At 42.1% G+C, this 26,484-nt stretch overlaps 1 pseudogene; it reads left to right on the top strand.

The window, feature by feature from the left end:
* The window catches only part of LOC132901311 (zinc finger protein 850-like), a 495,238-nt pseudogene that overhangs the window by 29,448 nt on the left and 439,306 nt on the right, over positions 1–26,484 (top strand).

Genomic DNA, 26,484 nt, shown 5'->3' with positions numbered 1-26,484 from the left:
CTGGGCAAAAATTCACAGGAGTTGGACTTCTGAGCAGTGGAAAAGGGTCATGTTCTCAGATGAGAAGAAATTTTGAATTATTTGGCAACGCTATGCAACAGTAAGTCAGGTGCAGAAAGGGAGAAAGATACAAGGCAAACTGTATTTCTCCCACAGTAAAACATGGCGGAGGGGTCCTGCAAGTATGGGGAGCCATCACCTACAATGGAGTTGGTCATCTCTACAAAATAGATGGGACCCTCACTGCTGACAAGTACAGACAAATCCTTATCCATCATGCTGTGCCTTCTGGAAGAGCTCTCATTGGCAACAACTTTATCTTCCAGCAAGATAATGACCCAAAACACACAGCTGGGATGGTTAAACAGTATTTACAAAACAAAGAACAAGATGGCAGCTTGGCAATTCTTGATTGGCCAGCCCAAAGTCCTGACATGAATATAATTGAGCAAGTCTGGAACTACATGGAGCGAGAGAAGGTGAAAAGGGCTCCTTCAAACCTGCCACAGCTCTGGGAAGTGTTGCAAGACATATGGAGATCAATTCCACTTGATTTTATTCATAAGTTTTATGATAGCATGCCTGATCGTGTCAGTGCACTTCAGTGTCAAGGGGTTCCATACGAAATATTGATAATATTTTAGAGTGATTTACTCTGGTTACTTGTAACATTTGTTTGTTATGATGAAAATGTTTAGTTTATTAAGAGAACTTGAGAACAAAAGGTCAAATTGTGGTGTTTTGTCATTTTGGTAGGTGTTTCCATATTTTTTTGCCAATACTGGTACTTTGTTGTGTCCTGTTTGATCCCAGTCCTGATGGACACCTAGTCTCAACCAGATGCTCAGTGAACCTTACTGGCAAGCTTTCTTAGGATAATCTTTATACAGTACTAATGTACCGTATATGGTCTTAGACACAGATTGCACACACATTTGGGCCTCATTTCTTCCTGTTGTGTTTTCTCTACTCCTAGACTGTGAAGTTTGCAAATCCTTCTTCCTCAACAAATGCGAGGTTCATGGACCACCCCTCTTCATCCCCGATACTCCTGTTCCCATGGGAGTCCCTGGCCGAGCCAGACAAACACTTCCTCCTGGGCTAGAAATCCAGAAGTCCAGTATTCCTGATGCAGGCCTGGGAGTGTTTAATAAGGGGGAGACTGTTCCAGTAGGTGCACACTTCGGCCCCTGCCAGGGAGAGCTGGTGAACCGAGAGGAAGCCAAGAACAGTGGAGACTCCTCAGTTGTGAGTTTGTCATAAATTTTATTATAAAGATTGTATATTTTTATGTAACAAAATATGATGACTAGATGAAGGTAGCTCCAATTAATATCAATTTCTTCTTGCAGATGATATGTGGAGTAGTGGTGTAAATCAAGTTTGAGCACAATGCGGTCCGACATCGGTTCTTTTAGCCAGTGTGGTGGAACTTGCCTGTTAATAAAAATACTAGTAACACCTCAGTGCTCAAGTTGTCTGTGTCTATGCGTCAGCCCTGTGATGACCTGGCGACTTGTCCAGGGTGTACCCCGCCTTTCGCCCGTAGTCAGCTGGGATAGGCTCCAGCTTACCTGCGACCCTGTAGAACAGGATGAAGCGGCTAGAGATGATGAGATGAGACAGTATATACCCGGTGTGCTGTGAGACAAAGTGAAGTGTGCTGTGGAATTTTGAGCAACCCCATGCATTTTCATGCAGGCTCATGAAATAATATTTTTTTAAAATACAACAGTGACTGTACTTTTTCGTTAAAAATGTTTGTAGGTGGTCACTTTTTTACTTTTTTTTTTTATCTAAATGGCCTTTAATTCCATTTTGAAAATACATTTGGTTCCAGGGAGGAGGATTATTATTGTAGCAACCAGAAAAGGCAGTCGCTTTAGTTGTTGCCAGTTCCACGGAGCCTTGCCAGAGTGCAAAGGCTCATGGGGCTGTTAATGTTAAAGCTTGGAGAACATTAGGGGCTAAATAGCAATGAGCCACCTTGACCAAGACTCCTGCAGTAATTGACCACCTCTGTCCAGTATTTCTGATAGGTATGTATCTTGTAGTAAAATAAAACATCTAGAACCATGTTATGTACAACCCCGATTCCAAAAAAGTTGGGACAAAATAAAAATGGAATGCAATGATTTACAAATCTCAAAAACTGATATTGTATTCACAATAGAACATAGACAACATATCAAATGTCGAAAGTGAGACATTTTGAAATTTCATGCCAAATATTGGCTCATTTGAAATTTCATGACAGCAACACATCTCAAAAAAGTTGGGACACGGGCAATAAGAGGCTGGAAAAGTTAAAGGTACAAAAAAGGAACAGCTGGAGGCAGTGCTCGAAACTAACGGTGTCCCGACGTCCCGGGGACCATAAAAAATGTCATTGGGACACAAAATTATCATATCTGGGACAATCCCGGGACAATGGAAAAAAAATAGATCTAGAAAAAAAGTTCTACATTAATATTATTTACAAAGCCGTAACACATACATAGACATTCACCTAATTTGTCAATTTTAATTTTAAAACGTTAACAGCGAAAAATACATAGTAGCTACACTTTCGATGCACCTGCATCCGTAGGCTACAGAGCAGCGCATTCTGTTCTAGAATCTTCGGCCGGTGTCCGCATTATATGGACTTGGAATGGAATTGCTACCGCACACGCTGCGCCGACTCTTGCCAGAACAAAAATGCTTAAGTGGTTGAAGCGGACCGACCGCGGGGAAGAAACTGAAAGCCCAGACATAACGTCTCCGGGACCTTCAGGATCCAAAGTGTCATCGCCTGGTCTGCAGGCAACACTAGCAACTTAATGAACACTGTTAGACACATTATAAAATACAACAGGAATGATGTGGATGATATTGACGGAAGATACCGTTCAACAGAATAAGTGAGTTTTCTTGGTGTCTTTCTAGTTCAGAAAGTTTAGTCAGTCAGCAGCACAACTAGGCTAGGACCTGGCACTATGCTGATGTTGCTAACATTTGCACCCACGTTTCGGCAGCGAAAGTTCATAAAATGGATAACGGAAAGTTCATAAAAATGGATAACGGTAATGGATAATGGAAAGTTCATAAAAATGGATAACGGTAATGGTGAAAATTATAAGTTGGCCTTGTAAGTGCCAACAGATAATCAAGGTATAAGTAGATGAAATGAACATAAAAGGGGTCTTATTTTCAACTAAAGTGTACTGCAGATGTAGGGAGTTGAAACATTTTCTGAATGAGCTAGTTGGCCCCTTTAAATAAAAGGGTATCTATTCATACAGTGAGATCGCCAAAGTTTAATAAACTGAAAATGCAATAACTAATTTTGAAGTAGATGATGTATAGGACATGTGTCGCTTGTGTCTTGTGACTTATTGTAAAAATGATATAAAGGGTTCAAAATCGCATAGTTACAAATATAATAGTAACTTCATATGATAATATTAACCACTGGTTATTTCAGAGAGGGAAAAAATGGGGACACTATTGCTTCCATTCAGGACAATACAACACAGAATTCGGGACCACTGGGGGACACAAAGAAAAAAAGTTAATTTCGAGCCCTGGCTGGAGGACCAAATTGCAACTCATTAGGTCAATTGGCAATAGGTCATTAACATGACAGGGTATAAAAAGAGCATCTTGGAGTGGCAGCAGCTCTCAGAAGTAAAGATGGGAAGAGGATCACCAATCCCCCTAATTCTGCACCGACAAATAGTGGAGCAATATCAGAAAGGAGTTCGACAGTGTAAAATTGCAAAGAGTTTGAACATATCATCATCTACAGTGCAGAATATCATCAAAAGATTCAGAGAATCTGGAAGAATCTCTGTGCGTAAGGGTCAAGGCCGGAAAACCATACTGGGTGCCCATGATCTTCGGGCACTTAGACGGCACTGCATCACATACAGGCATGCTTCTGTATTGGAAATCACAAAATGGGCTCAGGAATATTTCCAGAGAACATTATCTGTGAACACAATTCACCGTGCCATCCACCGTTGCCAGCTAAAACTCTATAGTTCAAAGAAGAAGCCGTATCTAAACATGATCCAGAAGCGCAGACGTCTTCTCTGGGCCAAGGCTCATTTAAATGGACTGTGGCAAAGTGGAAAACTGTTCTGTGGTCAGACGAATCAAAATTTGAAGTTCTTTATGGAAATCAGGGACGCCGTGTCATTCAGACTAAAGAGGAGAAGGACGACCCAAGTTGTTATCAGCGCTCAGTTCAGAAGCCTGCATCTCTGATGGTATGGGGTTGCATTAGTGCGTGTGGCATGGGCAGCTTACACATCTGGAAAGACACCATCAATGCTGAAAGGTATATCCAGGTTCTAGAGCAACGTATGCTCCCATCCAGACGACGTCTCTTTCAGGGAAGACCTTGCATTTTCCAACATGACAATGCCAAACCACATACTGTATCAATTACAGCATCATGGCTGTGTAGAAGAAGGGTCCGGGTACTGAACTGGCCAGCCTGCAGTCCAGATCTTTCACCCATAGAAAACATTTGGCGCATCATAAAACGGAAGATACAACAAAAAAGACCTAAGACAGTCGAGCAACTAGAATCCTACGTTAGACAAGAATGGGTTAACATTCCTATCCCTGAACTTGAGCAACTTGTCTCCTCAGTCCCCAGGCGTTTACAGACTGTTGTAAAGAGAAAAGGGGATGTCTCACAGTGGTAAACATGGCCTTGTCCCAACTTTTTTGAGATGTGGTGTTGTCATGAAATTTAAAATCACCTAATTTTTCTCTTACATTTTCTCAGTTTAAACATTTGATATGTCATCTATGTTCTATTCTGAATAAAATATGGAATTTTGAAACTTCCATATCATTGCATTACGTTTTTATTTACAATTTGTACTTTGTCCCAACTTTTTTGGAATCAGGGTTGTACAGAGCATAGGAGGTCACATAAGTCAATCAGTCCCTATCCCAGTCCACCATCCCACCCTGCCTGAAGTCCTCTACCATCTTCCATTGCCAAAAAAAGACCATTAGCAGCCTGAATGACCACTGACCAGTGGCACTTACTCCCGTCATCATGAAGTGCTTTGAGCAACTGGTTCAGACTTGCATCATCTCAAGTCCCCCACCCATGTTAGACACCAGTATACTTGTAGAGCTAATGGGTCTACAGAGGACGCCATAGCAACAACTCTCCACACTGCCCTCACTCACCTTGAGCAGCAGGAGAGCTATGCTAGGCTGTTCTTTGTGGACTTTAGCTCAGCATTCAACACCATTCTCCCTCACAGACTGGTGTCCAACCTGACAGACCTGAGACTGTCTTAATCCATCTGCCTCTGGATAAAGGACTTCCTGTCTGATTGCCTCAGCAATGGCTCCTGTGGGTGCAATCAGTTAATTATTGATATTAAGTGATCAATCTCGTTAAATCAGTCTCATTAAATTTTGAAGGTCAATAATTAAAATGAATCAATCCCATTGAATCATTTAATTTGACTCGTTTGAATTGAATCATACCATAGAATCACTCTATCAGCCACTTTACTTGACCTTAAGGTTTTATCTACTGTGCTTTGTCTTGTGTGTATTCTCCATGCAGGACCTATACAAATGTGTCTGTATATAGTAACTAGTAGTTCAATAGTAGTTTTTGTATTTTGAATATACCTTTTCTTTTTATTCTATGTGTGTGTGCACTTTATGGAGCAGCTCTGAATTTCATTATACTCTGTGTGATGACAATAAAGGCTTTCTATTCTATTCTATTCTATTTGAAGTGAATCATTCAGTGAATCGTTCAATGAATCATTTAGGGAATCGTTCAATGAATCATTTAGGGAATCATTTAGTGAATCATACCATTAATCCTGGTGCTTAATAATAAATTACCAAACAGCTAAATTATGGTACATTTCCAAATTATTAAGATCACTTACCATATTATATAACATTTGCACCCTTTTTGAATTCTTTGAGAAAATTGGGGACTTCAGATGTTGTTCACACAAATAAACACAGTTTGTTTAATAAATGAATTTATTATACAAAGATAAAAAGATAAATCAATATATACAAGCAGTGAGGTGTGTGTGTGTGTGTGTGTGTGTGTGTGTGAGAGAGAGAGAGAGGGAGTGTGAAGGACTTGACCATGTGTTTAGCCTCGTGTAGCTAACTACACGTGGTGGAGGCCTAGCTTGTTGGTAGCTAAACAAAAGAATGTTATCTAAACAGAACAAAGGATTAGCTCTGTGTTTAGCCTCGTGTAGCTAACTACACGTGGTGGAGGCCTAGATTAGCCTTGTGTTGCTAGTGTGTTTGTGAAAGGCCCTATGGCCTAGCTAAAGTGTGTTTGTTAGGCCTGGTGAGGCCTACTGAGCACGTGTGGCTAAAGACAAAGGGAAGCTATCTAAAGTGTATCAGGCCTGGTGAGCACGTGTTCTCAGTAACAAAAAGATTCCACACTCATAACATTACCAAACTCACTGAAACCTTGATAAGGTCAAAATGTATGATAAAGAAATTAGTGTTAGTCAGAATAAGAGAGAGAGAGAAGCATGCGCAGCCTATCTATTAAACAATTGAGAGAACATAGAACAAAAATAAATCAACACGCTGCGTGTCTAACAGTGTAACAGATAAACCTGGGTTTAAATTCACACTATTTCAAATAAAAGCAAATTCCTAAGACTATCCTAATTATGCCCAAATGCCAAAATCTTACTTAATCCTGCCTTTAGCAAGATATGAAGAACTATTCGCCGGTGTAGTCTCGGGCCTCGCCGTGGGAGCACGTGAGCCGCTCGTGATGGAGGCGGAGAAAACTTCCGGGTCCAGCGGAGCACTTGGGTGGTTCCCGTGAAAAGCAGAGGGTTCTTGGTCCGAATCTCAGCGTTCGTGAGGAAAAGTCTCTGATCAGAATCAGATGCACAGCGCTTTTGAGTTAAAAAGGATTCAATCGCTTCTTAACTTCTGACTGCCTGGGCTGCAGTCGTGACGTCACTTCTAATGCAAGTAAACCGGTTGTAACTCAGGCTGAGTTTAGAGATCGCGCGACTCTAGAGTTTACCTTTGCCAAGGGTAAGAAGCAAAATCGCGCTGAGTGATGGATCTTGCAAGAAAGAAGACGTCTTTTTGGGGTGGAGAGCGCCTCTTTATACGTCCAGATCCATCGGGAGCCAGCCGTGAGAGAGCAAAGATGGAAGCGTTGTCCCATTGTTTTATGTTTCCTTGTATGATGACGTAGATGATCCCGCCCACGCGTGACGTAGGTCACACGGAAGTGGACTGGGAATTGTAGTTCTGACACAAGATGGCGGCATGATACCTACACTCCCCCTTTTGGTCTCAGGGGTATGACGGAGTCGTAGCACTGAGAGCACCGTATCGTATCATCGCCGTGTCCACAGTCCTTGAGGTAGACTTGTCCTGTGCAGTTCATGGTGTCCTGCGAAGACTGTGTAAACTTGTGAGTTCCAGTAAGACAGTTGGAGACAGAGGCATTTTGGGCATATCACTATGGGCATTTTGGGCATATAATCACTATCTAACTAGATCAAAACCACATCAAAAAAAAATTAAACATGGAACATGAAACATGTAGTGTTCAATTTCTTATGCATAAAAAAAACAAGAAAAGAGAAGAAATGAAGGAAGGAAAGAAGTATTAGTGTTTGGGTTGGCAAACCTAATCTTCTGGGAAGGTGATAGCAGTGGGGGGTCTGGCTAGAAAGCGTGCGCTACTGCGGCTAGCTGTCGGGGACACAGACCATCTTATCTAGCTAGGTGTGTAGTGTTATGTATGGGTTGCCTGGGCAGACCCAGTGGATGTCTTTCGTGAAGGTGCACATCTCTAAGTTTTGTGGATTCACAAAAGTGAGGATAGCACTGCCAAGACTATATGCCAGGTGTATTTGCGATGAATACACACTAGTAATAATGGCGGATTTTAGTATTTATCTACCATGTTATACTGAAGGGTTACTTCATTGTGTTGAAGTCTGACCGGGAATGTTAGTGTACGCTTATGGTTGAGTGATGCGTACAAGCTAAGGGGACAGGATGGGCCTAGCTGTCGTCCACCCCCTTTTGGAGTGAGGACTGTTCAAAAGGTTTGATTCGATTATCATGGAAATCGATATGAAAGCGTTTGATTAGGCCTAGATGTCCTAATGTGATACGCGACGGGGAACGGTTTTCCCACGATCGAAAGGTCTCGACCAGGGTGGTAGGAACTTCTCTGAGATTCGGGCGTAGTAGGCTTTGTGTCCTTCTACTCTCGAATCGAGATTCTTTTGGGCACCTGTAAAGATTGACTGTAGGTGGCGTTGTAGGTCGGCGACATGTTGATGTGCGGTGTATGCAATCGCGATGCTCATGGCCTCTGGTTTGTATAGGAGATGCGGGGGAAGAACCGACTCTCGCCCAGTCATCATCCCAAAGGGTGTGACTTCAGTGGCGCAATGAGGGGTGGACCGAATGGCCCTTAGCACCAAGGGGAAGTTTCACATCACAAATTTTACCATGGTTTGTGATGTACTTTTGCAGCATGCTCACAATGGTTTGAATGGCTCGTTCAGCCTGACCAGAGAATTGAGGGTGGTACGCGATATGGAATTTCACCTCGACGCCTAACATGTTCCACAGCGCAGCCATTACACCAGCGGTGAAATGGGTGTCTGAGTCGATGGACAGAGGGAGATTTTTGCCACTAGGGGGAATCGCGATGTCGGGTGTTTCGACACCGGACTCGGTGCGCAAAGACATGAACTGAAGTTCATCAGAAATTTGATCTCGCGTGGCGCTTGGTTGATCGGTGTTCGCACTAATCTCGTCGCAACGGGTTTGTGCATGTTTTGTGGGATCCAACGACTGTGGGGTTTTGTTTTGTGTGAAGTTGACTAAGTTTATGTTGCAGGGCTTGGTTGGGATTGGGTCGCCTTGTGAGAGCCATGTGTCTGAGAAATGGTGGTGAAGACTTTAGCGCACATGAGAAGTGCGTTTTGTGTGTTTGCCTTCGCCACCAGGGGGGGCCCTACATCCTGACCCTCGCCTGCTGTTTCAGAGGGATCTCCTTCCCCCTTTTACGAGATATACCCGTGGTTCCTGGCCTAGTCATGCCAGTGACTGGTCTTTTGTCATTTTTCTTGGGCTCTTGTGTTTTATCTGTTGAGGGGTCTGACGTCTCCTGTAACAGTTCTTTAATCTCAGCCAACTGGGCTTTTAAAGAGTCCAGCTCTGAGTGGAACTCACCAGGTTGGTCTGAGTCACTGTGTTGGTCGTCTCTACCCTTGCGTTTAGAGCTACGGTCGGAACGCTTCTGCCGTTTCTGGTCAGAGCGGGGATGACGGTTTTGCTGCCAACCGTTTTGTTCCCTACGACCCTTTTCATGTGATGGGCGATTGCCATCGTCACTGTGGACTCGCCCTCGGTCCCTCCTGGCCTTACCTTGTCGATTTTTCCACTCACCATTGTGATGGTTCGGCAAGGATCGGGCTGGACCGGAATTCTTCCAGGTGGGTCCCCCTTTCGGTGCTTCACCTCCTAAGGTTAGCGGGGGCTTGTCCTCACCCTGGAGACTAAGGACTCTGGGTTCATCATCATTTCCGTTTGCGGTTTTGACAATGGTCTCCCAGGTCATTTGGGCTAGTCGCCTAATTTCCCTCATCGAATAGCGACCTTGTCGACACGTCAGTGTGACATGGGTCCGCACGCTTGGGTGGAGGTTATGTAAGAAGAGAGATATGAAACCTCTATCTTCTTCCAAACCTGGTGCGCTACTACCTTGGAAATAGGCAGTACGTAGCCGTCTGTAATATTCACGAGGCGCCTCAGACCGTTTTTGTTTGATTTGTAATGCACACAATATCGCGGAGGTTTCGTCCGTGTATGGCGCATATTCTTCCCTCATGTAATTGCGAAGTTTCGAATAACTATCGCGAATGTTTGGGGGTAGTGTCTCTAAAAAGGCGCGAACGCTACTACTGGAGGTCTTCCAGATTAGTCTAAGTTTTTCACGTGTTGTGGCGTTCGGCAGGTCCATCAGGCATCGGTCAATTCCTCGTAAATAATCATTTACGTTAGTTCTTTGATTGTCGGGATCGAATTGTTTGATATCTTGGGCAAGTAGGTCAATTTGCCGTAGGCGGAGGGCTTTGTGCGCGTCCTTACGCGACGACCTTTGCTCTCCTGAGTACTCACTGTCTGAGCTACTCTGGAATCGCTCCCGCTTCGCACGAGATGCGTGGTCTGATTCATCTGGAGATGGATCAGGGAGACTGAAGCGCACTGACCTAGGTGTGCTACGGGCCTGGGCTCGGGATGAGCGCAGGGCGGCTCCATCCTGGCTAGACGACGACGACGTGTAGCAAGTTGGAGTTTGGCAGGATGTCTGGTCCTCGACCAGATCATTTACGGTGTCCGGTTCGGACGCCTCTTCCCGCTCTGAGCTTTGGCGCATTGTTGGGGGTCTTTCACGCCCCTCGCGCTGCTCTTGGGGGGTCTGCTCCTGGGCAGCCCTCTTAGCAACCATTTCGGCTTTCTCTAGCCGTTTGGTGCAATTATCAAGGGAGGTCTTCAAGAGCTCACACTCCCTATGTAAATCATTATGATCGGCTGTCAGCTTGGCGTTGCTGGTGGTCAGCCTTTCAACCTCTCCGCGAAGGCATCTGATTTCTGAATCAGCATTTTGGAAGTATGATAGGAATAGCTTACCTAGTGCCGCTTGGACACTAATAGTTGTTCTTTTTGGATCTCTCATATGTTTGTTTGAGTTATCTAAGTTGTTTTGGCATTCACTCTCACCTGTGTACTTAATGTTTGCCTTTTCGGAGGCAGAGCAGTGAACGAGGTCTGCGATGACCTCAAGGAGAGACACGTCTTGAGCGTTGTCTTCCATTTTTGAGACAAGAGGGGATGCCATTTTACTTAGGCTGGATGCTAGATAATTAATCAAGTTAATTATTAATTTAATCATTATTAATTAACTATGTAATTAATTATGAAGGTTTATTTGGAAATGCTCTCTTATCCTAAGTTGAATAGGTTATGAGTATTGGTGATATGGTTATCACACTACTGTTAACCGTTTTAACACACCTGGGGATATACCTTAGCAGTTGCTGAATTAAACTGAGTTTGTTGTTGAACAATATTCCAGAAGTCAACAAACCAATCTCCTCACACGAGGCACCAATTTAACTGTGGGTGCAATCAGTTAATTATTGATATTAAGTGATCAATCTCGTTAAATCAGTCTCATTAAATTTTGAAGGTCAATAATTAAAATGAATCAATCCCATTGAATCATTTAATTTGACTCGTTTGAATTGAATCATACCATAGAATCACTCTCATTTGAAGTGAATCATTCAGTGAATCGTTCAATGAATCATTTAGTGAATCATTTAGGGAATTGTTCAATGAATCATTTAGGGAATCGTTCAATGAATCATTTAGGGAATCATTTAGTGAATCATACCATTAATCCTGGTGCTTAATAATAAATTACCAAACAGCTAAATTATGGTACATTTCCAAATTATTAAGATCACTTACCATATTATATAACATTTGCACCCTTTTTGAATTCTTTGAGAAAACTGGGGACTTCAGATGTTGTTCACACAAATAAACACAGTTTGTTTAATAAATGAATTTATTATACAAAGATAAAAAGATAAATCAATATATACAAGCAGTGAGGTGTGTGTGTGTGTGTGTGTGTGTGTGTGTGAGAGAGAGAGAGAGAGAGTGTGAAGGACTTGACCATGTGTTTAGCCTCGTGTAGCTAACTACACGTGGTGGAGGCCTAGCTTGTTGGTAGCTAAACAAAAGAATGTTATCTAAACAGAACAAAGGATTAGCTCTGTGTTTAGCCTCGTGTAGCTAACTACACGTGGTGGAGGCCTAGATTAGCCTTGTGTTGCTAGTGTGTTTGTGAAAGGCCCTATGGCCTAGCTAAAGTGTGTTTGTTAGGCCTGGTGAGGCCTACTGAGCACGTGTGGCTAAAGACAAAGGGAAGCTATCTAAAGTGTATCAGGCCTGGTGAGCACGTGTTCTCAGTAACAAAAAGATTCCACACTCATAACATTACCAAACTCACTGAAACCTTGATAAGGTCAAAATGTATGATAAAGAAATTAGTGTTAGTCAGAATAAGAGAGAGAGAGAAGCATGCGCAGCCTATCTATTAAACAATTGAGAGAACATAGAACAAAAATAAATCAACACGCTGCGTGTCTAACAGTGTAACAGATAAACCTGGGTTTAAATTCACACTATTTCAAATAAAAGCAAATTCCTAAGACTATCCTAATTATGCCCAAATGCCAAAATCTTACTTAATCCTGCCTTTAGCAAGATATGAAGAACTATTCGCCGGTGTAGTCTCGGGCCTCGCCGTGGGAGCACGTGAGCCGCTCGTGATGGAGGCGGAGAAAACTTCCGGGTCCAGCGGAGCACTTGGGTGGTTCCCGTGAAAAGCAGAGGGTTCTTGGTCCGAATCTCAGCGTTCGTGAGGAAAAGTCTCTGATCAGAATCAGATGCACAGCGCTTTTGAGTTAAAAAGGATTCAATCGCTTCTTAACTTCTGACTGCCTGGGCTGCAGTCGTGACGTCACTTCTAATGCAAGTAAACCGGTTGTAACTCAGGCTGAGTTTAGAGATCGCGCGACTCTAGAGTTTACCTTTGCCAAGGGTAAGAAGCAAAATCGCGCTGAGTGATGGATCTTGCAAGAAAGAAGACGTCTTTTTGGGGTGGAGAGCGCCTCTTTATACGTCCAGATCCATCGGGAGCCAGCCGTGAGAGAGCAAAGATGGAAGCGTTGTCCCATTGTTTTATGTTTCCTTGTATGATGACGTAGATGATCCCGCCCACGCGTGACGTAGGTCACACGGAAGTGGACTGGGAATTGTAGTTCTGACACAAGATGGCGGCATGATACCTACACTCCCCACTCTTCACCCTCTAGTCAAATCAAGTTTATTTGTATAGCGCTTTTAACAATAGACATTGTCGCAAAGCAGTTTTACAGAATTTGAACGACTTAAAACATGAGCTAATTTTATCTCTAATCTATCCCCAATGAGCAAACCTGTGGCAACGGTGGCAAGGAAAAACTCCCTCAGACGACATAAGAAAGAAACTTCGAGAGGAACCAGACTCAAAAGGGAATCCATCCTCATTTGGGTGATGAGAAACAATGTGATTCTAACATTTTTAACATGAAATCAGTTTTGTTGATGTTCTAACTCTTCATTGATGGAAACTTGAGTGCAAAACTGTTCATGACAACTGCAGTCCTAAAGTTAGCAAGTCAGCTGTAGTCCTCAGCCATAAAAGCATTACTGTAAGAGTCCAGAGTATCTTCCAAGTGTGATTTTCAACTGTCCATATGGGGCCATCCTCCACAGGAGCGACGTGATGAGACTCCAACCAGATGTAGGGCATCAGAATGGATCAGGCAGGTCTGAGGAGCAGAAGAGGTCAGGATTGCCATGTAACACAGAGGGACAGATGGGGGGAGGGAGAGAGAAAACACAGGTTGTTGGGTATGCCCAATGTCACCTGATGAGTAGGAACAGTATACATTTTGCACTGAGTACAAGCAGGGACTCCGGCAACTAACTATGACAGCATAACTAAAAGGGGAGAGCCAGAAGGTAGCACAGGCATGAGGGAGCCCTGGGACATAAAGCAGCAGCCACTACAGGATCAACAAACTCGAGCGAGCAAGTGAGTGGGGAACTGACAACATCCATACATCCCAGTTTACCAAAACACACTGTCTGAGGACCCTCCAGATCTACTCCTTTCCCTCATAAACACTCTTACCAAAAGGCTTGGCTAAACAGATATGCATTCAGCCTTGACTTCAACATGGACTGTTTCTGATTCCCGAACACTACTTGGAAGGCTGTTCCATAACTGTGGAGCTTTGTAAGAAAAGGCTCTGCCCCCTGATGTAGCCTTCACTATACAAGGTACCAGCAGATAGCCTGCACCTTTTGATCTAAGTAGGCGTGGTGGGTCATAGAGGAGCAGAAGTTCACTCAGGTACTGTGGCACGAGACCATTCAGTGCTTTCAAGGTCAAGAATAGTATTTTACAATTAATGTGAAATTTGATTGGGAGCCAATGCAGTGTGGATAAGACAGGGGTGATGGGGTCATATTTTCTAGTTCTAGTAAGGAGACTTGCTGCTGCATTTTGAACTAACTGGAGCTTGTTTATGCACTTATTGGAACATCCAGACAGTAAGGCATTACAATAATCCAACCTGGAGGTAACAAAAGCATGAACTAATTTTTCTGCGTCGTGTAGTGACATTGAATTTCTTCTCTTAGAAATATTTCTGAGATGAAAGAAAGCTAACCGGGTAATGTTATTGATGTGAGTTTCGAATGAAAGTCCGGGGTCAATAATCACTCCGAGGTCTTTTACTGCTGCACGTGAAGAAACAGAAAGGCCATCCAGAGTTACTGTGGAATCAGAAAACTTACTTCTAGCTGCATGTGGTCCGAGTACAAGTGCTTCAGTCTTGTCAGAGTTAAGCAGAAGGAAGTTAATAAGCATCCAGTGTCTAATGTCCTTCACACATTCCTCAATTCTATTAAGCTGGTGTCTCTCATCTGGTTTTGCAGAAACATACAACTATGTGTCATCAGCATAACAGTGGAAACTAATATGTTTATGAATAATATCACCCAGAGGTTTATATATATATATATATATATATATATATATATATATATATATATATATATATATATATATATACACGGAGTGCAGAATTATTAGGCAAGTTGTATTTTTGAGGATTAGTTTTATTATTGAACAACAACTATGTTTTCAATCAAACAAAAAGACTCATAAATATCAAAGCTGAATATGTATGGAAGTTAGAGTGGGGTGTTTTTAGTTTTGGCCATTTTAGGAGAATATGTATGTGTTCAGGTAACTTTCACTGTGCAGAATTATTAGGCAACTTAATAAAAACCAAATATGTAGCCATTTCACTTATTTATTTTCACCAGGTACACTGATATGACAACTCCAGATTTGCAAATAAACATATCTGACATTCAAACATAAAACAAAAACAAATCAGTGACCAATATAGCCACCCTTCTTCATGAGGACACTCAAAAGCCTTCTATCCATAGATTCTGTCAATTTCTTTATCTGTTCACGACCAACATTGTGTGCAGCAGCAACCACGGCCTCCCAGACGCTGTTCAGAGAGGTGTACTGTTTTCCCTCTTTGTAGACCTCACGTTTTATAATGGACCACAGGTTCTCTATGGGGTTTAGGTCAGGTGAACAAGGGGGCCATGTCATTATTTTTTTCACCTTTCAGACCTTTACTGGCTAGCCACGCAGTGGAGTATTTGGACGCATGAGATGGAGCGTTATCCTGCATGAAAATCATGTTCTTCTTGAAAGATGCTGACTTTTTCCTATACCACTGCTTGAAGGTTTCTTCCAGGAACTGGCAGTAGGTCTGGGAGTTGAGTTTGAGTCCATCCTCAACTCGAAAAGGTCCAACAAGCTCGTCTTTGATGATACCAGCCCATAGCAGTACTCCACCTCCACCTTGCTGGCGTCCGAGTCGGAGTGGAGCTCTGTGCCCATTACTGATCCAGCCACAGGCCCATTCATCTGGCCCATCAAGAGTCACTCTCATCTCATCTGACCACAGCACCTTAGAAAAATCAGTCTTAAGATATTTCTTGGCCCAGTCTTGACGTTTTATCTTGTGTGCCTTACTCAGTGGTGGTCGTTTTTCAGCCTTCCTTACCTTGGCCATGTCCCTCAGTATTGCACACCTTGTACTCTTTGACACTCCAGGAATGTTGCAACTCTGGAATATGGCAGAACTGGATGCTAATGGCTGCTTGTTAGCTTCACGCTTGATTTTCCACAGATCATGTGCAGTTATTTTGCACCTTTTTTTTCCCCACACGCTTCTTTCGACCCTGTTGACTATTTGCAATGAAACGCTTGATTGTTCGGTGATCACGTTTCAACATCTTCGCAATTTCAAGAGTGCTGCATCCGTCTGCAAGACATCTCACAATTTTATACTTTTCAAAGTCTGTCAGATCTCTCTTCTGACCCATTTTGCCAGAGGAAAAGAGGTTGCCTAATAATTATGCACACCTGATATAGGGTGTTGATGTCATTAGACCACACCCCCTCTCATTACACAGATGCACAGCACCTGATATACTTAATTGGTAGTAGGCTTTCAAGCCTAAACAGCTTGGAGTGGGACAACATGCATTAAAAGGATGTTGTGGTCAAAATACTCACTTGCCTAATAATTCTGCACTCAGTGTATATATATATATATATATATATATATATATATATATATATATATATATTATAGAGTTAGGTCCATATATATTTGGACACTGACACAAATTTTTTTACCTGTTTACTGAAACATATTCAAGTTATAGTTATATAATGGACATGGACATAAAGTCCAGACTTTCAGCTTTCATTTGAGGGTATCCACATTAAAATTGGATGAAGGGTTTAGGAGTTTCAGCTCCTTAACATGTGCCACCCTGTTTTTAAAGGGACCAAAAGTAATTGGACAATTGACTCGAAGGCTATTTCATGGGCAGATGTGGGCAATTCCTTCGTTATGCCATTCTCAATTAAGCAAATAAAAGGCCTGGAGTTGATTTGAGGTGTGGTGCTTGCATTTGGAAGATTTTGCTGTGAAGAAAACATGCGGTCAAAGGAGCTCTCCATGCAGGTGAAACAAGCCATCCTTAAGCTGCGAAAACAGAAAAAAACCCATCCGAGAAATTCCTACAATATTAGGAGTGGCAAAATCTACAGTTTGGTACATCCTGAGAAAGAAAGAAAGCACTGGTGAACTCATCAATGCAAAAAGACCTGGACACTCACAGAAGACAACAGTAGTGGATGATCGCAGAATAATTTCCATGGTGAAGAGAAACCCCTTCACAACAGCCAACCAAGTGAACAACACTCTCCAGGAGGTAGGCGTATCAATATCCAAATCTACCATAAAGAGAAGACTGCATAAAAGTAAATACAGAGGGTTCTCTGCACGGTGCAAGCCACTCATAAGCCTCAAGAATAAAAAGGCTAGATTGGACTTTGCTAAAAAGCATCTAAAAAAGCCAGCACAGTTCTGGAAGAACATTCTTTGGACAGATGAAACCAAGATCAACCTCTACCAGAATGATGGAAAGAAAAAAAGTATGGCGAAGGCGTGGTACAGCTCATGATCCAAAGCATACCACATCATCTGTAAAACACAGCGGAGGCAGTGTGATGGCTTGGGCATGCATGGCTGCCAGTGGCACTGGGTCACTAGTGTTTATTTATGATGTGACACAGGACAGAAGCAGCCGGATGAATTCTGAGGTATTCAGAGACATACTGTGTGCTCAAATCCAGCCAAATGCAGCCAAACTGATTGGTCGGCGTTTCATAATACAGATGGACAATGACCCAAAACATAAAACAACCCAGGAGTTTATTAAAGCAAAGAAGTGGAATATTCTTGAATGGCCAAGTCAGTCACCTGATCTCAACCCAATTGAGCATGCATTTCACTTGTTAAAGACTAAACTTCAGACAGAAAGGCCCACAAACAAACAGCAACTGAAAACCGCTGCAGTAAAGGCCTGGCAGAGCATTAAAAAGGAGGAAACACAGCGTCTGGTGATGTCCATGAGTTCAAGACTTCAGGCAGTCATTGCCAACAAAGGGTTTTCAACCAAGTATTAGAAATGAACATTTTATTTACAATTATTTAATTTGTCCAATTACTTTTGAGCCCCTGAAATGAAGGGATTGTGTTTAATAAATGCTTTAGTTCCTCACATTTTTATGCAATCATTTTGTTCAACCCACTGAATTAAAGCTGAAAGTCTGAACTTCAACGGCATCTGAATTGTTTTGTTCAAAATTCATTGTGGTAATGTACAGAACCAAAATTAGAAAAATGTTGTCTCTGTCCAAATATTTATGGACCTAACTGTGTATGTGTATGTATATATATGTGTGTGTGTGTATATATATATATATATATATATATATATATATATATATATATATATATAAATAAATAAATAAATCAGGGCTTTACATTAACTTTTTTGCTCACCGGCCACTGTGGCTAGTGGTTTTGGTTTTCCTAAGTCACTAGCCATTCAGCCTTTTCACTAGCCACAATTTTATTGCCAGGAAATCGCAGTTTTTTCTTCACCATGATACTTTAAAGTTCGGAAGATCTAGATTTAATTATGAATGGCAGCGTATAATGTATCTGTACAGTAGCACTCAAGTATTCAGTGCTGTTAAGGTAGCTCCCTCTATGAAAACATGGAACCAATTCAGACAAAAATATAAGCAGAGTATTATGTTTATTGAACTCAAATTAAAGCCCCTTACAATATGAAATATCATATATGAAAAATAACATTCAGTACAACTGAACTGATTCTAATATTAAAAGTCCAATTCAAAACATTTATCATTGAAAAACATTTGATGTTTTGATATGCAAGTATTATGTGTATTATCAAGTATTATTATGTATATTATGTATTATCTATTAATTGTGTGTGTGTGAACATGTGTAGAGAGAGACATTAAATGTCCTCATTACATTCATCATCAGATTAGTCTGAATGGTCCATGAAAAATGGTCTTCGTGACCTGAGGCTTCCAGCAGGTCATAAGTTGATAGCTGGGGCGGGATCAACTTCTTTACAATCACGTGAACGTTTCTAAACGGCAGCTCCATCCTCTCCAGCTCAGCCGACTTCATGACAGCCAGGGACTGAAAGCAATGCTGTCCTGTAGTGAACCAGCTGTCTTCACCGGTTTTGATGTTATAGTACCGATGTGTGCATTTGACTTTTCGTTGTCCTTTATAGTTTCGAGTTTAAAATTACTGGTGCCTGTCTTTGCCAGACTTTCTACAGTCTTTGCAGTACATGGTATTTTTGGTTTTGCTATGAATGAGCCAATCTGGGCGGCACGGTGGTGTAGTGGTTAGCGCTGTTGCCTCACAGCAAGAAGGTTCGAGCCCTGTGGCCGGCGAGGGCCTTTCTGTGTGGAGTTTGCATGTTCTCCCCGTGTCCGCGTGGGTTTCCTCCGGGTGCTCCGGCTTCCCCCACGGTCCAAAGACATGCAGGTTAGGTTAACTGGTGACTCTAAATTGACCGTAGGTGTGAATGTGAGTGTGAATGGTTGTCTGTGTCTATGTATCAGCCCTGTGATGACCTGGCGACTTGTCCAGGGTGTACCCTACCTTTCGCCCGTAGTCAGCTGGGATAGGCTCCAGCTTGCCTGCGACCCTGTAGAACAGGATAAAGCGGCTAGAGATAATGAGATGAGATCTCTTGTGTGGTGTGTAATTCACCCCTCTCATTTAAATATGTCGAACATTTTTCGGCGCGCGCTTTGCGCATCACGAACCTCGGTGATTTTAAAATGCTGCTCCGGCTCTGCTCATTTCTGCCTCTTTTTTCCTGAGCAGCAGGGTTTGAAACTCCAGCTATATGCTGCCACACAGTGCGCTTGTCAGTCGTCAGCAACTTTGTTGCTTTGTTCATTAACCGCAGGTTACCGTGTCATTTGATTTTATCTGAGACGTTAACGAACATTCTAAACAATTCTAACATGTTGTCAGAATGTTTATGCAGGTGCTCATGGGAGTTGTAGGCATGTAATATTACATTGCAATGTGTTTATTATATCAGATGCCTTCAGAGAAAACTACAATTAAAATATATTGTCATACCACAGAATAAACCACCCGCCAAAGTGGCTAGTGAGACTAAAGTTATTACCCGCCAAAGCCGAATTTTACCCGCATTTGGCGGGTGCTAATGTAAAGCCCTGAGATATAAAAAAAAAAAAATGCAGTATGTCTAGAAAAATCACCATTTACATCAGCATACTGATAGCGATCAGTTAAATAAGAGCTGAGCCAGGAGAGGTCTGTTCCCTTAACTCCCACAACGTTTTCTAGTCTATCCAGAAGAATGGAATGATCAATGGTATCAAATGCTGCACTTAGGTCAAGCAACACAAGCAGCGAGACACAGCCCTGATCAGATGCCAACAGTTGGTCGTTTACTACTTTAACCAGCGCTGTCTCTTTCTATGATGAGGTCTAAATCCTGACCGATATATTTCATGGATGTTATTCCTATGTAAATATGAGCATAACTGCTGTGCCACGGCTTTATCTAGGATTAAACAAGTTGTTCTTCTACACTTACAACTGCACCCTGCTCGCTCCCGTAATGGCATCATCATATTTGCGGATGATACTATCATAGTGGGGCACATCTCTGGGGGGAAGGAATCTACTGATCAGCACAAGGTTGAGCAGCTGTCTGGGTGGTGCTGAGTCAACAAACCTGGTCCTCAACCACCAAAACCAAGGAGCTGATCATAAACTTCAGGAAAAAGAAAACGGACTTTCAGCCTATTCTCATCAGTGCGCAATATGTGGAGAGGATCCTGGACTTCTGGTTCCTTGGGGTGCACATAGAGGAGGAGCTGACCTGGAGCTCTAATGCCACACAAGTGATAAAGAACGCACAGAAGAGACTTTACTTCCTGATGATCCTCAGGATGAACGACCTCCCTCAAAAACTGCTTGTGTCCTTCTATTGTTGCTCCATAGAGAACATACTTGCATGCATACTGCATCAGTGTGTGGTTTGTCAGCTGCACAGGAGCAGAGAGAAAAGTTCTCCAGAGGGTTGTCACCACCACCCAGATGATCATCGGATGCCCTCTTCCCTGCCTGGAAGAGCTTGACAGTTCCTGCTGCCTCAAAAGAACCCTCAGTATATTAAAAGATCTGTCCCACCCCAGAAATTCTCTGTTTGAACTGCTGCCCTTGGGTTCAGGTCAATTAAGAAATGGACAAATAGACCCCTTGAACATGACGTTACGCATAACATGATAATTGACCCCCAGGTGAAAAGACACCAGTTTTCGTGTAAGCAAGGCTTAACCAGTCTTAAATATGGTTCATTTTTGTGCTGTTTTTGGTTGTTCCAATCATTTAAATCGAGGAATAGATAAAAGATCTTACCATTTCCCTGCTATGAAGAAAAATGTTAACAAAGAGAAGCAAATGCTTCAAGAACAATGAAGAAATGAGTGGTTAAAGAGAATACAGCGAGAGGAGCTAACCCTGAAAATTGCAGAGAAATTTGTGACTATTTAAAATGTATTTTTTTAAAAATAGACAGGTGCAACAGAGTATGGAAGAGTTTAAGAATCTCCTTTTATTTCTGCTCACATTTGAATTAGCTTTTCATGAAGGTGTTCAGACAAAATCAAATGATTTGATATGATGATATCGTCCATCGTCCATATCGTCCAAATGATGATATCGTCCATCGGCACAACCCTAATGCTGATGTTAACGTTCTCTAAGCTCAAGTTTGATGAATGCTAATTATCAATGCTAACTTCTCCATTGATGTTATCTGTTTGCTGTTTTAAATTGATAACCATCGTATTGTGTATGGACTAGTGGATGACTGGAGTGGACACTTAATGTTATCAGTCTCAAATCAAATTGTGTTTGTGTTCTGAAAATGCTTCCTTCACTCACTACAGTCTAGGTAACGCATGGAAAACACTGTAATGAGCGTTGCCTCACGTTTTTAAAAAAAATTATACAATTGCCTGTCTGATTTACCTATCTGTTTTAATAATTATTTGACAATCTGCTGTAGTGCAATCTGGGTCAAATTTTGCAAATGACTTTCTAGCCCATCATAATGTGTGTGACATTCTTCATAATCGATAGCCAACTTTTAATTTGGTGTGCCTTGACATTCTGATTTGACCTTTGATGTGCTTCAGCCCCAACAAGCTTGGAAATCTCTGGTACATATGATAGTCAGTTATGGTTGGGCAAGTTACAGCAGTTTTAAATGAACGTGCAGCCTAGCCCATCTCTAAAGTCCTTCCCGCTCCATGCAGTCAAGCACACTGGGCGGCGCTGACCTTCGTTTCCATAGCCCTCGGCCTCTCACCTATACAGCTAGGGTTACAGGGGGGCTAGTCCTCTGGTAACTGCGAGAGGCAACAGCCTAGTCTATAGCTATGTTTTAATGTCCATTTTAAGCTCTTCATTCTGGTCCTTGAAAATGGCATTGCAGGCCAATTCAGGGTGCTGATGCCCAAACAGTTTGTAGATTTTTTTTTTTTTTTAACATTTGGAAGCCTATGCCTCTAATGCCTGGTTTGTTTGTTTTTTTGGCCCCTCCTTTAATTTTTGACCTTTCCATGGCTTTTGTTTCACTGCTGCACACTGCTTTTTGCATTAGTGTAGAATGTTAGTGCGCATTAGCTAACGTGGTTGTGATTGACCGGTGAGAACACGTATGCTGTCATGTGAACCTGAAATGACAGGCCCACAGAGAGGGCCAGTAAAAGCACGGCAAAACAAAATCTCTGTTCATTATGCCCTGACGAATAAACGTGACCCAAAGTAGCTGGTTCTGTTCAGACAGTCATCCTAGCTTACTTCTCAAGGGAATTTTTACAGCTAGGGGAAATATCCTGAGCAAAATCCATTCCAGTATGTTGCCTTCCCTCTTTTTCACGTTCCTGGCCGTAGTTGGGAAGCGGGAGTGAATCCGATTTGCTAGACTCGCTCACTTCCCTGCTCGCATGGCTTTCATAATGCTCCTGGATTCTAACGAGTATATGAGTCAGGACACACACATGGCATTGGTCTGAACAAAGTAACGTCTTCATATGAAAATAGCGCTCATCACCATTACAGTCATGGCTAACTCCACATACAGTGCTCAGCGTAAATGAGTACACCCCCTTTGAAAAGTAACATTTTAAACAATAGCTCAATGAACACAATTCCCAAAATGTTGACAAGACAAAGTTTAAAATAACATCTGTAACTTATGTGAAAGTAAGGTTAATAATATAACTTAGATTACACATTTTTCAGTTTTACTCAAATTAGGGTGGTGCAAAAATGAGTACACCCCACAACAAAAACTACTACATCTAGTACTTTGTATGGCCTCCATGATTTTTAATGACAGCACCAAGTCTTCTAGGCATGGAATGAACAAGTTGGCGACATTTTGCAACATCAATCTTTTTCCATTCTTCAACAATGACCTCTTTTAGTGACCGGATGCTGGATGGAGAGTGATGCTCAACTTGTCTCTTCAGAATTCCCCATAGGTGTTCGATTGGGTTCAGATCAGGAGACATACTTGGCCACTGAATCACTTTCACCCTGTTCTTCTTCAGAAATCCAACAGTGGCCTTAGATGTGTGTTTAGGATCATTGTCATGTTGGAAAAGTGCACAACGACCAAGGGCATGGAGTGATGGTAGCATCTTCTCTTTCAGTATAGAGCAATACATCTGTGAATTCATGATGCCATCAATGAAATGCAACTCCCTGACACCAGCAGCACTCATGCAGCCCCACATAAGGACACTGCCACCACCATGTTTCACTGTAGGCACCATGCATTTTTCTTTGTATTCCTCACCTTTGCAACACCATACAGGTTTGAAGCAATCAGTTCCAAAAACATTTATCTTGGTCTCCTCACTCCAGAGTACAGAGTCCCAGTAGTCTTCATCTTTGTCAGCATAGGCCCTGGCAAATTCGAGGCGGGCTTTTTTGTGCCTGGGCTTTAGGAGAGGCTTCTTTCATGGACGGCATCCATGCATGCCATTCCTCTGCAGCGTACGCCATATTGTGTCACCAGAAATAGTCACCCCAGTTTGGCTTTCTACTTCTTTAGGTAACTGCAGTGAACTTGCATGCCAATTTTCTTCAACCCTTCTCATCAGAAGACGCTTTGTACCACTTTTGCTACAGTATTCTGACTGATAAGTAAAGCTTTGCTGATCATCTTGTAGCCTTCACCTTTGTGGTGGAAATAAATTATTTTCTTTGGGGAATTCTGAAGGGACAAGTTGAGCATCACTCTCCATCCAGCATCCAGTCACTAAAAGAGGTCATTGTTGAAGAATGGAAAAAAATTGTTGCAAAATATCGCCAACTTGTTCATTCCATACCTAGAAGACTTGGTGATGTCATTAAAAATCATGGCGGCCATACAAAGTACTAGATGTAGTAGTTTTTGTTGTGGGGTGTACTCATTTTTGCACCACCCTAATTTGAGTAAAACTGAAAAAAACGTGTAATCTAAGTTATATTATTAACCTTACTTTCATGTTATAAGTTAAACATATGTTATATTACACTTTGTCTTGTCAACATTTTGGAAATTGTTTGTGTTCATTGAGAGTGTTTGCTTAAAATGTTACTTTTCAAAGGGGGTGTACTCATTTATGCTGAGTACTGTAACTTCTGCATAGTGACAAAACCAGCCATATGCTGGGGGAGAATCCGGCTAAACCCCTGCTGCAACAGGCCCTCTTAAAACTGCAGGGCATATATTACAAGTACCATGCAACTATCTGAGGAAATTATGATTAAAACATTGATAGAATTAGACTAAAATTAAAATTGAGTTCCATTGATGAAATCTTGACAAAAAAAAAAAAAGACTAAAATGTAACTACTATTTTCAGGACACAAGACTAAAAGTAAATTTAAAATCATTTAAATTAAAGATGAACACTGCTACACTGAACTAAAACAACATTGGCGCCCAAATAAATATTACTTGTACAGATCAAAAATATTTTATATAAAACCCATTTAGAGACAGAACTGACTTTTAAAGTTGTGTGTTTTTGTAGCTGTCCGTTTAGAGACCAAAACACAAGGGACAGATGGATATTTATCAGAGAGGTCTGATTCACAGCACAGCTTTGCCATGTCAGAAGTAAAGCCTTTTATGAGAAACCTTTCCTTTGCCTAAATTCTGATAAAGCCTTGCCTGCATTTTCCTATAGTTACTAAATTCATCTCGGAGCTTGTCAGCTGTTTTGTGAATCTTACGATACAGTCAAAAACCTTTAATTCAGCCTTCGTGAGGCTTAATAATATTGGCATGAGACATTGTTCTTGTTTCTGTAAACCTCATTTAAAGCCATATACAGTGGGGCAAAAAAGTATTTAGTCAGTCACCAATTGTGCAAGTTCTCCCACTTAAAGATGAGAGAGGCCTGTAATTTTCATCATAGGTATACCGCAACTATGAGAGACAAAATGAGAAAAAAAATCCAGAAAATCACATTGTCTGATTTTTAAAGAATTTATTTGCAAATTATGGTGGAAAATAAGTATTTGGTCAATAACAAAAGTTCATCTCAATACTTTGTTATATACCCTTTGTTGGCAATGACAGAGGTCAAACGTTTTCTGTAAGTCTTCACAAGGTTTTCACACACTGTTGCTGGTATTTTGGCCCATTCCTCCATGCAGATCTCCTCAAGAGCAGTGATGTTTTGGGGCTGTCGCTGGGCAACACGGACTTTCAACTCCCTCCAAAGATTTTCTATGGGGTTGAGATCTGGAGACTGGCTAGGCCACTCCAGGACCTTGAAATGCTTCTTACGAAGCCACTCCTTCGTTGCCCGGGCGGTGTGTTTGGGATCAGTGTCATGCTGAAAGACCCAGCCACGTTTCATCTTCAATGCCCTTGCTGATGGAGGGAGGTTTTCACTCAAAATCTCATGATACATGGCCCCATTCATTCTTTCCTTTACACGGATCAGTCGTCCTGGTCCCTTTGCAGAAAAACAGCCCCAAAGCATGAGGTTTCCACCCCCATGCTTCACAGTAGGTATGGTGTTCTTTGGATGCCACTCAGCATTCTTTCTCCTCCAAACACGACAAGTTGAGTTTTTACCAAAAAGTTCTATTTTGGTTTCATCTGACCATATGACATTCTCCCAATCCTCTTCTGGATCATCCAAATGCTCTCTAGCAAACTTCAGACGGGCCTGGACATGTACTGGCTTAAGCAGGGGGACACGTCTGGCACTGCAGGATTTGAGTCCCTGGCGGCGTAGTGTGTTACTGATGGTAGCCTTTGTTACTTTGGTCCCAGCTCTCTGCAGGTCATTCACTAGGTCCCCCCGTGTGGTTCTGGGATTTTTGCTCACCGTCCTTGTGATCATTTTGACCCCACGGGGTGAGATCTTGCATGGAGCCCCAGATCGAGGGAGATTATCAGTATGAAGTCTTGTATGTCCTCCATTTTCTAATAATTGCTCCCACAGTTGATTTCTTCACCGAGGATGTGATTCTTCCGGATTTTTCCGGAATTCCGTATTTTCAGGCATAAAAATGCGACCCTCATGAATCATGCAAATTCGTTTTGTTTTTGTTTTTTTGGGAGGGGGGAGTAGGACCACATTATCCATAGGCAACTCCAATGAGCCACACGTGCGCATAATAACCTACTCTAGGTTAAGCGGTACCAATAATAACTAGAGACAATTCCCCTGTGGGAAATTGTGAGAAGATGAGGTGAAGAAACTTCTGGGTGAGTGTGTGTGTGTGT

Source organism: Neoarius graeffei, chromosome 17, assembly GCF_027579695.1.
Source record: "Neoarius graeffei isolate fNeoGra1 chromosome 17, fNeoGra1.pri, whole genome shotgun sequence".
Classification (NCBI taxonomy): domain Eukaryota; kingdom Metazoa; phylum Chordata; class Actinopteri; order Siluriformes; family Ariidae; genus Neoarius; species Neoarius graeffei.
The sequence above is the reverse complement of the archived record's forward strand: the minus strand, read 5'-3'. Positions and strand labels throughout refer to the sequence as shown.